Source organism: Dama dama, chromosome 13 (genome assembly GCF_033118175.1).
Source record: "Dama dama isolate Ldn47 chromosome 13, ASM3311817v1, whole genome shotgun sequence".
In the NCBI taxonomy this organism is placed as follows: Eukaryota; Metazoa; Chordata; class Mammalia; order Artiodactyla; family Cervidae; genus Dama; species Dama dama.
Window position 1 is genome coordinate 71038613 of NC_083693.1, and position 14057 is coordinate 71052669.

Below are 14057 nucleotides of genomic sequence, written 5' to 3' on the forward strand. Positions count from 1 at the left end.
ACTGGACACAGGATGCTGCAAGATACCACAGATCCTCAGATGCTCACCGCCGCATCCTGGCAGCTCTGTCACCCGGCCAGTCGCAGCAAGGGTTCCTTCTCTATGCTGCCCACCACTCACCGAGGTTTCCACAGGACCTGACAGCGACAAGGACAGGGGGCCGCCACCCCTGCCCCGACCTTGCAATAGAGAATAGATACCCAGATCCCCTCCCCAACTCTTCCCCACCTCTGCTCGGGCCAAGGGAGAGGCACTCATTTATAAGTTGCCGATAATGTCACCCACCATTCATCCAAATGTGTCACTTACATCCCATTAGACTGTAATTATTTTTTAATTAAAACTAAGAAAACTGGCATGCCTGTGCCGACTTTATGCATCTGTTATGGGTTAAAATAGCTTTTAAAAAATGTTTCGGAGACCGCAGTCTATTGTGGCCACGGCCTCTGCCAAGGAAAACGCAAGCTTGCTTATTTTCTCCGTGGGGCGCAAGAGCGCCTGTGTGCGCCGGAACAGAATCGGCTGGCCGTGAAAAGAATTCTAAATAAAACACAAACATGGAATTTGGCAACGCCACAGAAGCAAGCTTAAGACTAATTCCAGCATGCGGACGGCTCTCACATAGTAAGTCTGGCTCCAGCATAAATGAAACCAGGCACTGTAAAATACCAAGCAAGTTGGAGTCTCAACTTAAAGAGACAGAACGCTGGTTCCAGGTATAAAAGCTTATTAAGCCGGGCTCGCGCTGGCTCCATAAATCCATAGGTTATTAGCTGTTTGCTTTCAGCCAATCCCTCCTTTCAGAGATGCATATGAGGAGAGAGAGAAAGAGAGAGAACAAGAAATGAAAACCATCACTTTGCACTTGACTTTTAGTGCAGCGGTTCTGGAAATACTGTGTTCATTATCTCGATTAGAGGAGAAAGATTATCAGACCTCAAATACACACAGGCTGAAAACGGAGGGGGAGGCACAGGAGGGACTGAGGGATGCAAGGGAAGGATGCCCATTGCACTGGAAGGATGAAGACGGTCCCCTCCCAGAAACAAAGACAGCAGGAGGCGGGACTCAGCCACCAGGGGAAAGCCATGTGGGTACTGCAGTCCCTCCACCCCGGGAAACGGCAATGGTAAGACTTGGGATGATAAGTATAGTTACAGCAACAAAAAAAATAGTAGACTAATACCTGCTGCTATTCACCCCCTTTCATAGACCATCTGCAGCTGAAGGCAGTATAGAGCTGATAAAGCAGGGATCGTTCTCAAGTCTATTCACGCGGTTAAGGGCTCTGAAGTCAGGCTTGCCTTGGTTTCCAAGTCTGTAAAATGGGATAACAGCTTGCCTTCCCCACAGGGCTGGGCTGAGGGATACTGAGGATGGAGCCCACAGTGAGCGTTTAGCAAAGCACCCCTGACAGAGTCGGGACTTTGAACCCAGTCATCCAAGGGCAAAGGTGGGCACCCCCCTGACACCGGCACACTCTCCGGGACGGGGCACTCTCCAGACTGGCCATGTTTCCCAGGACTGGGAACTTTGGGCTCCCTCTGAGACTGGGGTGGGGCTGGGGACGCAGTCTCCTCCAGAAGGCCCGGAGAAGGGCACTTCATCCCCAGGAAGAAACTTGCCCTCAAAGGCTTCAGCGGGCCTCAGCGCTGAAACTTGATCACACACACCGCAATCCAGGAAGAACTGCAAAGTTCAGGGAGGGAAAATAATCAGAAGTGTCTCCACCATAAACACCCAGTCCTGGGTGGAGCGGGGGCTCTGGGGAGGGCCCTGTTCTATGCTGACAGTGCTTCCACGCCACCACACACACACACATCCACATATATGCACAGACATGCACACACACACACACATATGTCCACCCAAATGCAGGTACAGACACAGGGACTCACATATAAATACACACGTATACGCTTACCTACCCTCACATACAGGGCTTCCCACATGGTTCAGATGGTAAAGAATCTGCCTTTCAATGCAGGAGACACAGGTTTGACCCCTGGGTCGAGAAGATCCCCTGAAGAAGGAAATGGCAACCCTCTCCAGTATTCTTGCCTGGGAAGTCCCATGGACAGAGGAGCCTGGTGGGCTACAGTTCATGGGACCAGAAAGAGTCAGACACGACTTGACACTAAACAACAACACTCACGTGTACACACAAATACACTCATCCCCATGAATACACAACTACACACATTCACATACACACATTCGCATATACACACGGATACACACCAAGGCACAAACACTCAGGGCCTTCAATTACGGAGTCTGTGCCAGGCCCCAGGACCCTGGCAGAGGCAATGGGAAAAACCAGGGAGAAAATTACATGAGGCAATGTTTGGCTCCAAGTGAAAAAGCCACGGAACGTTTTCCCTCTAGTCTTGGTTATTCCTGCAGGTCCACTCAGACCCGGATCATCACAGCCCTGACCATCTTGGTCCCAGAGCTGAACCAGCATCAGTCCTCCCAGTGGACCAGGTGTGGGCACAGTCAGGCCATGCAGGGACTATCCTCCCAGCAAAGACACACATGGCCACACGGCCAGGTCTGAGCTCCCGATGCTCTCACTCACCCGCATACCCACCTTGCTCCAGAGGCCCCTGCAGCCTGACATGGTGACATCACACATGTGCGTCTTCCTAAAAAGATGCTGGACATCTTAGAAGATGCACACTAGAAATACTCCTGGCTTTTTAGAGCCGGTTGACAAAAATAATATATTTTCTTTAAAAAAAAAAAATAAGATTATAGGCAAGTATGTCTCCAGCTATTTTTAGCATCTATTCAACTCTACTAATTTTCTTTCTCATAATAATCATTGCAGACTAGTTTTTAAAGCCACCTCCCTCTCTGTTAATACGTGCGTTCTGAATTGGCACAAGGCCAGAAATGGCGGGGAGCAGGGGGTGGGGGGCGCACAGCTTTCCATAAACCATGCAGGTCCAAGTGCTGTCCAGAGAGGACCGTGTCAAAGAATCGCCTTCCTGGGGAAAGGAACACGTGGTCATTCCACTGGAGGTCAGCTCCAAGTTCAACCCACCACACATTTGGGGGAGCCCTGCCTGTGCCTTAATCCGTGCCAGGCATTGGGAGTTCACGGAGAGCACCGAACTGGGGTTCTTGCCCTGGCGGGGCTCACAACGTGGGAAGGGGGTGTGCTGTGGGCTGAATGGCCACCCCTGAAATGAAGCATTCTTAGATGTTTCGAACTAAATCCTTAGAATCTGCGAATGTGACCTTATTTGGGAAAAGGGTCACTGCAGACGTAATTAAGCTCAGGATGTGAGATGACATCATCCCAGATTATCCAGGTGGGCTCTAAACCCAATGACAGTTGCCCTTTTCATTTTAATTATCCCAGAGAGAAGACAGATCCCCAAGGAGGAGGCCACGTGACCACAGGGGCGGAGACAGGAAGGATGCGGCCGCAAGCCAAGGGACTCCTGGAGTCCCCGGAAGCTGGAATATTCTCCCCTTTGGAGGGAGCACGGCCCTACTGAAACGGTGCTTGTGGACTGTCAGTGTTCAGAACTGTGAGATAACAAACTCCTGCTGTTCGAAGGCACCCAGATGGTGGTCATTTGCTACAGCAACCCTAGGGCCAACAGAGAGATCACAGCTCTGCGTGATAACCCCCACTCTATCCCACCAGGGCTTCCCTGGTGGCTCAGAAGGAAAAGAATCCACCTGCAATGCAGGAGATTCCTGGGTCAGGAAGATCCCCTGGAGAAGGGCATGGCAACCCACTCCAGTATTCTTGCCTGGAGAATCCCCATGGACAGAGGAGCCTGGCGGGCTACAGTCCATGAGGTCACAAAGAGTCGGACACAACTGAGAGACCAACACTTCCACTATTCCCCTTTAACAAGGACCCAAGGCCTCTTGATCAGAGGAGCAGACCCGGGGAGTTGCAGACCCAGGGAGTCCAACTCAGGATGCCTGTTCTCCAACCCCTCCCAGTCCAGCTGGGACAAGCAAGGTTGGCATGACGATGACCCCCTGCAGACAGGAGAGGCTCAGAGAGGGGCCGCGCGGACCCTCAGACACCAGCCGGCTCTCCCTGGCTCCCAAGGGTCCCCACCCTAAATAAATACTCTTCCTGCTGAACTGGACCCATATCAACGCCCTGAGGACACAGCAGAAAGGACAGTGAAAACTGTCCATTTGCAAAATCTACTTCCCCCCAAGGCTCAAGCTAACGAAATGCTTAGCTGACGGCTGAAAAACAGTACCCCGGGAGATGGGGCCATTGCGAGGAAGCCTTTACAAGTGACGTTAGAGACCCTCAAAGGGGCTGAAGACAGTGGCCCAGGACCACAGCCACAGGCTCCAAGGCTGAGTCTGGAGGCCAGATCCAGCCCAGACTCTCAGGCTTACTAACCAGGTAACCTGGGCCAGCTGGAGTCCACACCCCTGAGGCTTGGAGTCCTCAACTATAAACCCCAACGGTCAGCTACGGGTGAGGAGGTGGAAATACTGGGCCCCTTGAGCCCTGCCAGTGGGAAAGTGAAAGGATGCATACGCCGTGGGAAAGAGGTGGGGGTTTCCTCTACGAACAGAATTACCATGTGATCTAGCAATTCCACCCTGGGTACTCACCACCCTGAAAGCAGGGTCTCCAACCATGACACACACACCCACATTCCCAGCAGCAGTATTCACAGCAGCCAAAGGTGGAAATAAACCAGTGTCCATCACAGGACGAATGGCCCAACTGTGGTCCATCCACTCAATGAACATGACTCAGCCTTCAACAGGAAGGTATACGTATAACGTATAACGAAAAGAATCTGAAGAAGAATGGGTATAGGCATACGTACAACTGAATCACTTAGCGGGACACCCACAACTAAGAGAACATTGTAAATCAACTATCCTTCAATAAAGTAAAACTTAAAAGGATAAATTAAAAGGAAGGTGATCCGAACACATGCCGTAACGTGGATGAACCTTGAGGACACGGTGCTGAGTGACCCGCAAGACCAATACTGCATGATTCCACTCCTAGGAGGCCCCCAGAGCGGTCAAGCCCACAGAGACAGGAAGAAGTAAAACAGTGGTTGTGGGCTGGGAGCAGGGCGGATGGGCAGTGAGCGTTTAACGGGTACAGAGTTTCGATCTGAGGTGACAAATTGCCTGCGATGGCTAGCAGTGATGGTAGCAGAAGAAGGTGAATGGACTTAATGCCACTTGACTAAAAATGATTAAGATGCTAAATTTCATGTATTTTCAACACACACAGCCTCACACTGTTGTGAGAAAGAATCGGTGGAGATGACTGTATGCAGCCCGTGCACACAGTGGGCCCCCAGGCCGTGGTTTCCCTGCTGTTAAGGCAAGAAAGAACTGTGCATGTCAGCTCCTCACTAAGTCATATCCGACTCTTTTTGACTGTAGCCCGCCAGGCTCTTCTGTCCCAGGAGTTTTCCAGGCAAAGAATACTGCAGTGAGTGGCCATTTCCTCCTTCAGGGGACCTTCCCGACCCAGGGATCGAACCCGCGTCTCCTGCATCGGCAGGCGGATTCTTTACCACTGAGCCACCAGGGAAGCAAGAAAAAACTAGATATTGGTTCACAAAACAGCAGGAAATTCATGAAGAGGGCGCCTGCATCAGGAAGCAAGGCTACACACGGCTCCAACGCCGACTCGGGCGCCAAGGGCCTGGTCCCACCAGCCCTTCCTCGCCTCTCGTGAACAAAAGGCCATCATTAAAAATGTCTGGACTTATGAAAAGATTCCAACTGCCCCCGTCTCTGCAGGGAGTGACTCCAGTATTGCATTGACCTTCTTGGAGAAGAAGTTCCGAGCCGTCTGACCCCTTGTCCTGAAACCAAAAAACACAGGTCCTCCAATCAGCCCAGGCTCGGGCCAGTCCTGAGCGGCTCCCCTGATTCATTACCTTGCCCCTCTCCCTCACACCTACCAGGTGGAAGGCCAGCGGGGTGGGCAGTCCAGAACCAGAAAGCGAGGAGAAGAGCAGCGTGTGGCCCTACACCCGAGGAGTCCTGGGTTCAAATCCCACCTCTGCCCTCTAGCAGTTGTGCTATGTCGGGCAAGTCACATCACCTCTCTGGTCAAGGTCGCCTCACCCTCACCTGTGACCTACAGAATAGGTTACCTTCCTAAGAGAGATGCTTAAGTATGCGGGAAGGCCCCCAGCAGAGAGCCTGAGGCTGGGAAGTAGGGGGGAAGGGGACACAAAGAAATGATGACCTGGCTGTGACCTGATGGTCCCCTGCTGCATGTAAGGACCCTGATGGGAGAGGAACTCACCGTGGTCACATCCCCCACCCTGACCACACACATGGTCACACCTCATCCCCCACCCCGGGCTCTCAGATTATTATTCAATAACGCCCCCAAGGAGGGGGTGGGAGCCTCGGGCAGGCTACAGATTCCACCCCACCACCCCCGCCAGTATGACGCTGGGTGGCAGAACACCACAGAGGGACCCCTGCCCGCCAAGGGTTCCTTCCCACTGCTTTCTGGATTAAATTGGCCAGCCCTGATTATGTTTGGATAAACTTTATTTCATGGTTTAGACGATTTGGGTTTGATTGTGAAATATGTACAGCACGCAGTCCCTCCTCTGCCCCGCCCGGGCCTCGGGTTTGAAAAGTCAAGGACATCTTGTTCCCCCCACCAAAAAAAAAAAAAAAAAAGCAGCCACGAACACCTCCAGCTATAAAGGACAACGAAAGCTGGTTTCTTCTGGAGGAGAAATTGCTTCCAGGAAACCATGTGCAAAAACAGGAGTGCATCGCACTCCCCATGTGCTTTGGTCTGCTTGCTCTCACAAACGTGAACACGCCTTTGCGGGGTCTTCAGCGTCCACCAGCTCCAGAAGGCTGGGCCGACTCAAGCGCTGGGAAGATAGAAGGGGCTCCAAGTCAACCCGGCACGTGAAGGAACTCGAGGGCAATCTGATGACAAAATCTTCCCCCATACTCCAGGCCTCTTCTTCAATGTCAAAACTTCCCCCTGGGAGGTCTGAGGGTCCGATACTCTGCGCTTTCATAAGTCACTAACAAGTCGGACCCCTTGGGGGCCAGCTGGGGCCACAGCGGGGCTCATGGGGTCAGTGGGATACCCACGCACACATCTGTCATCCGGCCATGCCTGGGAAGAAGTCTTTCCCCCCACCCACCTCACCTCCACAAGGAGAACCCCGGTGGTCCTCCGAGACCCTCCCAGCTCCCACGAGCCCAGCTGCTTATTTCCTTTAAGCAGATAAAGGCCTTAAGGAGCATGTACCTCCCAGTGTCTGTCCTCCCTGACCACCACTGCGAGGTCCTCTAGGGCAGAGACCCCAGGGCACTCATCTGGGGTCCAGGACGCCGGACCTCCACATCCAGCCCAGATCAGGCAGCAGCATGACCCGTGGAGGAAGGAAGACACAGGGGACTCTCCCAGGATCGTATCCGAACGCAGCCTGGTTTCCCATGGGTGACTGCCTTTCTGCTGCCTGCCTCTGAGCCACCAAGCGGCCCACAGATGTGAAGCCGGAGGGACAGCCAAGAACACGACTTCAGGGCAGGCCAGGCCCGAGTTCCAATCTCAGTTCGGCTCTTTGTGAGCTGTGTGAGCCCTGGTGCGTTGCGTAGCCTCTCTGAGCCCCAATATCCTCATGAGCAAAAGGATGGGGCTGGACTTCCCTGTGGCCCAGCAGTTAAGATGCTGCACTTCCACTACAGGGGGCTGCAAGTTCGATTCCTGGTCAGGGAACTAAAATCCCACATGTCACATCACGTGGCCATTAAAGAAAAAAAAATCTGCAAAACAGAAAGGATGGGGCTGCCTTTCCTTCCAGGTGTTACGAGGATGGGTGCCTGAGTGAGGTACGCACGGTGCCCAGAACATTGCTGGGTCCTGTCAGGCCCCTGAGACACAGTGGTAAGTCTCAGAGGCAGTGATGGCACTGGGCCTTCCCCCTCCTTCATTCCTGCTAAGAAAACCTCCCAGGACAGACGTTCAAAGAGATGGCAACCAAGTCACCAGGGTACGGAGCACCCAAGGCCAGGCTTCTCCCTCCTACCCTCCAAACTTCCTTTTGCCTGTGCTTCCCCACGTGCTGGCAATCAGCTGTGGCCACCCCAGGATGGAGGCCAATCAGGGGACCCTCCAAGGCAGGGATGACAAGTGGATACTTCTAGGAGTCCCATTTCTCAGATGGGTAAACTGAGGCTTAGAGAAAGACAGCAGCTAGCCCAGAGACACACATTAACACCAGCCCACCTTGAGAACAAGGAGCGAGCACGGTCCCGTCTCTGGAGCCTCCCACAATGCCTGCAGCACTTCCACCAATGTGTGTCCACAATGGCATTTAATTTCAAGCATAAATCCATGCCACAGAAGGGATGGAGCAGCCAGCAATCAAAGGACAATGACAGAAAGTATCAAAGCTGGGACACATGGATGCAGGTCCCCACTGCAGGTGGCAAAACTGAGGGTCCAAGAGGCTAGGTTCAGGGCTCCCCAAAACAAAAATTCTAGCAGTGGCCAAATCTAACTGTACATATCACACGGCTTCAGCTAGATGACAAACTTCCCTGTCCAGTTTCCAATATGAACTCAAGAGAGGCAGTGACGTTTAGTGGGCAGAGGCACAGCACATCTTGTGGCCTCTTCCCCAGTCTATACCTCGGTGTCCCCCCTCCGGACGATGAAGGGGTTGGGTAAGACGATCTCTCAGGACCTCTGGTCCTAGATCATTAAAATATTGAGTCTTCAGGTCACTGGAGGCAGACCCATTTCTGGGCCACTCCATCCAAGCAGAGGGCGCCCAGCCTCCTCCGCCCCGTTCGGATCTCCTTTCAAGCTGCAGAACGTGGCCGCCCTGCTCTGAGATCTGTGATGTCGGTGGCCAGTGCTGGTCCTTCTCATCCGCTAACAGCTTTAAAGCGCTGCACCCAGCGCTGCATTAAAAATTAATTACACATGCTATTTTATTGCCAGTGCATAATGTAATGAGCACCAGCTGTGCTAAACAGCCAAACTCCTTTTTAAGACAGCTATAAAAAAAAAAAAAAGGAAAGAAAGAAAGAAAGAAACTGCACTTCCAAATGCCTCTCCTGTCAGAGCAGAAAAACAGCAACATCTTGTGCGGATTTTGAACAGAATTCTTTGATTTAGCTCTGCCTTCAGAACGTCTGAAGGGCCAGCTCGGAGAGGCAAGCGGAATCTGGCGAGGCAGTGCAGCGGTCTCCACCGGGGATGTTGCTGGGACCCCCCCATTTTATCTAAGGACAGTCACACGGGTAGGTGCCCCAGCCCCCCACTAGGCAGCACGGGCCCCTCCTGGCCCCCAAGCCCCCTCTGATGCCTCGTGGTGCCGGACAAGATCTGGGGTCTGCAGCTCTGGGGGACAGGGGACTTCCCTGGAGTCCACTCAAGCCCTGCCACCCTTGGCCACCTCCGCCAGGCTGCAGGGGCGGCTCCCTCTGACCAGGGGAGCCATGCAGCTTTCAGTCTACAGTCATGTGTCCCAGAAAGTCGGCAGACAGACTCGGGAGCAGACGCCAGTCACCACCGGCAAGTGGGACCGCTGGCCCCTCCAGTGATGTAGACGTCAGTCAGGGCGGACAGATGACTCTTTACATTTTTAATAATTCCCCTGAGAGCCCTTCCTCCAACAACAAGCCAACCCCCCGCCACGGCCCCTGGGACCTAGTGAGCCCAGAAAGACCCCGTAAGGCACGCGACTGTGCAGAGAGAATCAGGAGAAAGGCAAGGGCGTGTCTGGAACCTTCCTGGACGGAGGGCTTCTGTCCACACGCGCACGCCCACACTCAACCTCTCTTCCTCACCCCATACTCACCCCTCCCTCCAAGGTCTCCATGGAGGCCCCCATGCCCCAGGGGGGCGCCTCTGCACCCCGCCTCCCGCCCCAGAATGGAGGCGGTGCCCCAGTGGGGGCCGGGCGAGCACTGCCATCTTGGTCCACGTCGCCCTGTGGCTGCCCACTGATCCTTCGGTGTTAATCAAACCCAGTCCGAAATGAAACTACGGCTTGCTTCTCGTTCTAGTATGAAATGTGCAAAGCGCAGACCATATCATTAACATAAAACTTCCAGAAATAAGGCCACTTTCCAGACAGACTGTATTAATTGCATCAAGCTTCCACAGCTAGGGTGGTCTCCTTCACGGCGTCCCATTGGAAGGCTCCAGTTATAAAAACCAACACAAAATGAACACTGGGATATAATTGAAGGAGGAGAAAAACGATAGATTCTACTGTGAAACCCTACTATTTACTTACAGGTATTCTTTTATCTTTATTGTCCTTTTAACCCATGCCAAGAAACCCCAGACTGGTTAAATAACACAGCAAGCACAATTTCAGTAGAAAAGTAAATTGAATTTAACTTTACAAGATTGCCCTGTGATTTCAGCATATACTAATGACTGCAACTGACTCCTTCTATTAAATCCAAACACTTCACTTCCCCGAGCCGGGATCCTGTGTGTTCTTGCTGGAGACCTTGAACTTCACCAAGCGCATGTATTAATCACTGTGGCTGATGACCATTTGCGGCTTTTAAACATGCAATGAAGTTTCTCGGTTCCTTCACTACCTCCCAAAGCTGGTATACCACCTGAGCCAGCCAAGAGGCTAAATGCCTTTAAGAATGGAAACTAGGGATCCAGCTTCAAGTAAGATTCCAGATGGAGCCAGGCAGGTAATGATATAATGATGTGAGACTCATCCTGCTCGTGCATGAATCAGAATGTCTGGAGGGCTCGCTCAGCAAGAGGCATTGTTCTCAGCACCTGGCGTGCATGACCTCATCCAAACTTCAGAACACGCTTTCAATGACCCCATTTTACAGGTGAGGAAACTGAGGCAGAGGGGCAGAAATGACTTGTCCAAGGTCACACAGCCAATACAGGATAGAGCAGTCTTCACTCCACAGTCTGACACTGTCTCTAATGACTGCCTCCCAATCATGGAAGCCTCAGAACAGGGAAAAGGTTTGGGAGTCCAAAACCCAATGGTCCTCTGAAAACCCCACCCCCACCTCGGGAACCCCAGCCAAATCCCACACAGGCAACCCCAGCATCTCAGTAATTGAAACTGATCAGTATGTTCTGCTCTGAAGATCAGTGTGAGAGAGAAGCCTTGTTTTTAAACGCTACATATGTACCACATGGGCTTTCCTGGTAGCTCAGTGCTAAAGAATCTGCCAGCCAGTGCAGGAGACGCAGGTTCCAGCCCTGGTCTGGGAAAGTGCCCTGGAGAAGGAAATGGAAACCCACTGCAGTATTCTTATCTGGAAACCCCCATGGACAGAGGCGCCTGGAGGGCTACAGTCCAGGGGTCGCAAAAGAGTCGGACACAACTTAGCCACTGAACGACAACATTGTACTCTGTGTGTGTGTGTGTGTGTGTGTGTGTGTATGTATATATGCTAAATCACTTAAGAGGTGTCCAACTCTGCCAGGCTCCCTTGTCCATGGGATTCTCCAGGCAAGAATACTGGAGTGGGTTGCCATGCCCTCCTCCAGGGCATCTCCCCGACCCAGGGATCCAACCTGAGTCTCTTACGTCTCCTGCGTTGGCAGGTGGGTTCTTTACCACAGGCGCCACCTGGCAAGGCCAGAAGGGGAAACTGAGGTCCAGAGAAGGGAAATGACTTATTCAAGGTCACCAGCCAGGTGGAGTCAGGGCCCAGACCAGAGCCCCAGACCTTTGACTCCCCAGGCACCTTGGAGAAGTTTGTATGTGGAATTTCCCAATGAAGACATTTCAGTTTCCAGGAACACCCCCAACTCAACAGTCATAAAGCAAAGGGGACCCCGAGTCCCTTCTCCCTACTGTGACAACCAGAAGATCTGGGATTGGGGTCCCGGGAGGCAGGGCTGTTTAGGGTGCTTCCAGAGGGAAAGGTACACAAACACACATACTTGTGTGGTTTTCTCCCCCATAAAATCACATCCTTCTATAAAGAACCTCGAATGCATTCACAGGCATGCAATTAACCTGGATGAACACGGTTACACTGGGGTTTTCCATATTAAGCTGAAGACAGAGGTTCAGTGCATCCTGATCCAAAAAGGGACAAAACAAAGTTAAGGCCGGCAGCCCCTTTCCGCCTTTACAGAGGACCGCTTCTTCCTAACGGGTTACTGGGAATTTAATGACTCCACTCAAACTACTAATTAAACAGGCACTAAAAACACTTTAGCAAACAGCCCAGTGCCAGGGACAGAAGCCACAAAGGGACAAAAACCACTGGAATGGGATATTTTTCAGGTACTGACACTGATCTGAAAATATGATGGCGCAAACTGACACAGACTAATTACCGCAGACCCAAGGAGGAAAGATCAGGGCTAGGGATCAGAGCAGAGCGCTCAAAGCTGAGAGCTGGCCCCTGAGCAGGTCAGGAGGAGAGGCCCAGGGACCCAAGGAACAGACATGGCCCCATCTTGCCCCTCCTCCCAGGCACTGCCAACAACCACAAGGGCTGCTCACAAGCTCTCAGCCCTGACGGCATCAAGTTCTAAAGTCCAGGAAGGCCACTGAGCCAGGCGAGCCAAGGCCAAAGGGGAAGCGGGTGCAGGATGAGCGGCCCGGGATCAAAGCCCACCTCTGCCCTCCCGGCTGCTCCCTCTGGTCCCTATTCCCATTCCACCACCTGACCCATCACACTGCAAGCTACAGGAGGGCTGGGACCGGCCGTGCTGAACTGCACCTCGGTTTGCACAAGAATGAGTGAACGAATGAGTGAATGCATGAATGGGGGCCTTGATAACCTACTGTCTCCGGGGCTCATCTTCTCAACCACAAAGTGGGAATAGGAAAGCTACCTCCTAAGGTGACTGTGAGGATTAAATTCAAGGTACACCACATGCCTAGCACAAGGCAGCACACAGTAGGCCTTCAACTTACGTTCCCTACAAGAAAAGTGGGCTGTACTATGGCTGAGCAGGACAGAGTAAGAACGTTCCCCAGAATGTAGGCAGAGGTGCACGACCCAGCAGGAAGCAGGGTGGCCTTGTTGGGAGATGTCCTGATGGCAAATCCCAGTTTGCAGCCCGGGCCCAGCCACTGCCCCCCCCCCCCCCAACCCCTGAGCCTTGGCTTTCCCATCAGTAAAACGGGTTAATTAACTCGCACTCAGCCATAGCTCCTAAGCAGAGCCAGAGATTAAGCACAGTGGAAGGCTGAGCCAAGCCCCAGGCAACTCCATGGCCAGGGAGAGCCTGTTCCTGCACCAACTTGACCGAGTCCAATCATGAACACTCAGGCTGACCGTTGACAGTACGACCTCCCCCACCAAACAGCTGCAGCATGAATTACAGGAAGTCACAAGAGCCACGCGGCCACCCGGACGGAGCAGGTGCCCTGCACTCAGCAAGCAGGGGTTATAGCACAGACCCACGGAGCCGGGACAGGATGCCCCATTGCCCTGGGCACCCGGGCAGCTCGGGACAGGGAGCCGCCCTCTTTGCAAACTGTGCAGACGCCTTCCTGGGTGATTCAGTCTCTGCTCTGTGCATTCAAGACCCAAGCCTGGTACCTATGACATCACCATCTGTCACAGGAAGGGGCGCTGAAGGCTGCAGGCCACCAGCCCACTAGCAGGAAGGCGTGGAGCTGGGCTGCCCACGGCCCTCTGCAGAGCTGCGTTTCTAACAGGGGCCACCTCTTGGGACAGCTTCAGCTAAAAGTAAAACCTGCCCCCCCCCCCTCCAAAAAAAACCACAAGTCTCCCTTTCACTGCCCAAGTCAAGAGAAAGCCAGCAACACGCCTGGTGCCAAAGCAGGGACACACGGAACCTGCCCTGGCGGGGCACTCACCCTGTCCTTTCCTGGTCCCTGCCGGGCACCCGCCACCACCCATGTCTGTATCAGCATCAAGGCTCCTGCGGCCTCAGTGTCTTACATCAGGCTCTGCCGAGATATTAAGCGGGAGAGGCTGGGATGAGGAGTCCCGGCCTGCACACTCCAGGGACCCCAGGCCGGAACAGGAGTTTGGGTTTTGTTTGAGGTGGGAGAAGGGAGGTAACAGCACAGGTCAGGTCGCCGCACTGTTCTGTCTGC

The 14057-nt window shown here is 53.1% G+C and overlaps 1 protein-coding gene across 4 annotated transcripts in view; it reads right to left on the minus strand.

The window, feature by feature from the left end:
• The window catches only part of BCL11B (BCL11 transcription factor B), a 103428-nt gene that overhangs the window by 46917 nt on the left and 42454 nt on the right, over window positions 1-14057 (minus strand). The gene's annotated exons all lie outside the window — the stretch shown is intronic.